This window comes from Chinchilla lanigera, unplaced genomic scaffold, assembly GCF_000276665.1.
Source record: "Chinchilla lanigera isolate Chin_1 unplaced genomic scaffold, ChiLan1.0 scaffold00032, whole genome shotgun sequence".
Classification (NCBI taxonomy): Eukaryota; Metazoa; Chordata; class Mammalia; order Rodentia; family Chinchillidae; genus Chinchilla; species Chinchilla lanigera.
Genome location: NW_004955433.1, coordinates 10968573 through 10971514, shown reverse-complemented (window position 1 = coordinate 10971514; position 2942 = coordinate 10968573). Strand labels below are relative to the sequence as shown.

Genomic DNA, 2942 nt, shown 5'->3' with positions numbered 1-2942 from the left:
TTGGTTTTTCTCCGGTACCGGGAACCGAACTCACGACCTTGCGCTTGCCAGGCAGGCGCTTTTGCCGCTGAGCTAAATCCCCAGCCCTCCAACTTTTGGTTTTTAAAGTTTTTCGAACACATATGGGCTTTCACTAGTTTTCACTCTGACCAACTGTCTCAAGTTTCTATATTCTTACCTGTGGTATTTATTCATGGTACTGACTACCTGATGAAATTTTCCCCATATACCTATTATTTCATATTTTTTCTTCTACAGATTCTGACCTTTCCAGAACTTTTTTTTATCTAATTGGCTTGTGTACTATTTACATCAATACTAAACAAAATTAACCTATAGAATATCCAGTATTTTCACACATACCAAATTTTATTTTAGTATTAATGGCAGAGTCAATGGATTTTAATTCTACGTCTGTAATGCTGCTTCAGTGCTTGGCCTAAACTTTATGTTAATCCTCTCCTTCAGTTCTATCTCAGCTAAACTACACAATGCCTTCTATCAGTGGTGCAAATCTAAGGCAAGCATGCTGCAGTGGGCACATAGAGACCTCAGTCAGCACACGGCCATGTCGCCCTAGCAGCCAAACATAAGATACTGAGATTTAATTGCAGTGTTGACACTTTGCAATAAATACGTGGGTTTTGGGTTGCAGTTTGAGTACTTGGTCCCTAAAAATTTCACCATAACTGCCTTACACAATGCATTCAATAGCATTAGATAAAGGGGTTTGAAAAGTTCCTGAAGATACTTGCAAGGTGAAAATCCTATGATTTCATTCATCTCTATCATCCCAGGTATTTTCTATAGAGGACACTTGCTTTATCTTTATTAATGCCCCTTCACTTAAGGTTTTTCTTTATAAATTGCTTTTAAACCTGTGCTTTTTTTTCCTACTGATACTGGTGATTGAACCATTACTGAGGCACGTTCCTAGCACCGTTTTCTTTCTTTCTTTTTTTTTTTTCCGGTACCGGGAACCGAACTCACGACCTTCCGCTGGTCAGGCAGGCGCTGTGCCGCTGAGCGACATCCCATCCCCCCGCCCCCACCCCCACTTTCTTTTTTTGAGACAGGGTCTTGCAAAATTGCCCCAGCTGGCCTCAATCTCTGATCCTTCCACCTCAGCCTCTAGAGTTGCTGGACTTACAGGCATGTGTATAGCTTGTGCCCTTTCTTTTTTTCCCCCGCTTCCCAGTCCTGGGGATTGCAATGCAGTCTATACACTAAACTACATGCTCAGCCCTTTATTTTTTAAGACATGGTTTCACCAAGTTGCTAAATAACCAGGCGGGGCTTGAATTTGTGATGTTACTTCAGCTTCTCAGTGTTCTGGGATTACAGATTCTTGCTTTAACACCTGAAGTCTAAATACAATTTTTGTATTTCAGAGAACAGACTTCAGGAAATACTTAAAATCCTAAAATCGTAAAACAGGAGGAAACCGAATTTTATACCAGAGAAATTTAAGGCTGACAGAGGTCAAGAAACCCGACTACAGACACATAGCTAGTTAAGTCTGGATTCTCTCCAACTAATACCCAAGAAAAGGTTTTGGTGGTTACATAGTTTTTTTCTAATGCTTTATTCATATGCCTTCAGGATATCATCTACTCTTGACCAGTTACAAGTTGTTGGGGGTTTTTTACTTTGCTTTGGTTTTTTAAGTACAGACTATCCACTACCCTGAAACTGTTCAAGGATGACAGTCACCCCTAGCCTAATCTGGGAGGCAACTACTCCCCCATTTCATGTCCATATTATATGATCTGTAGTTTATAGGCAACGCCCAAAGTCTCAAGACCTGCCAATACTCTGTAGTACATTGTAACTAAGGTGAATTGTTAAAGCAACAAAAGAAACACGAGTCTTCCAGGACACATACATAATACAAGTTTAACTTGCTGTAAGTAATAAGGTTTTTCCTTGAATCAAATATCCTACATAAGGTTCTATACTGCCTGCTGTTAACAAAATGCTTCATTTAAGTTCTATAAATCGAAGAAAACAGAAAAAAAGACACGATGATAAAGAATAAACTCTCTGCAATGTGGAATCCTCTCTTCAACTGTTTGCAGACCTAGCAGTCCTTCTAAAACTACTGTACAGTTATGTACAGGGTTTAGGTAGAGCAGCGTCAGAGGTAGGTGCTCTTTTCTGATCAAATCAGTTGATTAAGTAGAACTGGAAAATTTGAAAACAGAGAAAATGGAAAAGTGAAAAGCAGCATGCAAAACTGAGAAAGTGAGTTGTAATAGTGATTTTATTAATGAAGATGAACTTTATTTAAAAGGGGAAAATTCTGAAGGTGTGAGTATTTCACATAAAGGATAAAAGTCACAATAGGGTCATATCCCAGGTTTCCAGGAAAAAAAGAATTGTGCAGGACGGTTAATACAACTTTTAATTCTTGTCTACTTTGTTTGAAGTTTTAAAGGCAAAAACAAAACCAAAAAAGGAACAAACAGAAACCACTCTCTAAGCTGGAGGCTGTGACAGGCCAGTAAAACACCAGGCTTTCCGGGTCATGCTCGGTGTAGGGATGGATGTCCGCGAAGAGAGCTCTGGAACCACCCATCACGTCCCACACCCAGACGTACACTATGCCCTCCTTAGCAGCGGCCCGGAGCACAGGCAGGGCAGGCGGGGTCTGCGCCACGCTGCGAACGAGAGGAGGCTCTCGGGGTGCGAAAGATCGCCGGGAAGGCAGGGCGCTCGCAGCCCAGAAGCGCGGCCTGGGAAAGTGTCGTGGGCGTCCCGCGCTCCGGGCACCCGGCTCTCGCCCGGGACACCCTGTCATGAGTCACGGTGGCGAGACAGCGGGCGGGCGGGGACACGGGCTGCAGGATGGAGGGAAGCCCGACCCCCGCCTCGCGAGGGGACCAGGCGGGAGGGAGGCCCCGACCTCGGCGGGCGGGGGAGGAGCCCGCCCCCCACGCCCT

The 2942-nt window shown here is 43.7% G+C and overlaps 1 protein-coding gene across 4 annotated transcripts in view; it reads right to left on the bottom strand.

The window, feature by feature from the left end:
* The window catches only part of Chd9 (chromodomain helicase DNA binding protein 9), a 260391-nt gene that overhangs the window by 189647 nt on the left and 67802 nt on the right, over positions 1–2942 (bottom strand). The gene's annotated exons all lie outside the window — the stretch shown is intronic.